The sequence below is a fragment of the Geotrypetes seraphini genome, chromosome 12 (genome assembly GCF_902459505.1).
Source record: "Geotrypetes seraphini chromosome 12, aGeoSer1.1, whole genome shotgun sequence".
Classification (NCBI taxonomy): domain Eukaryota; kingdom Metazoa; phylum Chordata; class Amphibia; order Gymnophiona; family Dermophiidae; genus Geotrypetes; species Geotrypetes seraphini.
The window spans coordinates 31705918-31706248 of NC_047095.1; positions in this window are offsets into that span (position 1 = coordinate 31705918).

The window sequence follows — 331 nt, forward strand, 5'->3', positions numbered from 1 at the left end:
GGAGGATAAAAGTTTGACTCAAATATAAACCGAGATTAAAAATTTGGGTGATCATGGTGAGAGAGTCTATTTCAGCACTGGAGAAATAAAACCAGAAATGCATTTCCTTTGAACACAATACAAAGATATCTGCTATATACATTTCCCAAAGTTAACATATTTCAGTCAATAAATTCTTTTTTTACCTTTGTTGTCTGGAGATTTATTTTTGCCATCAAGTGAGGTGATTAAATTTGCAAACGATACAAAGTTATTCAGAGTAGTGAAGATGCAGGGGGATTGCGAAGATCTACAAAGTGACATAATCAAGCTCGAGAAATGGGCATCGACA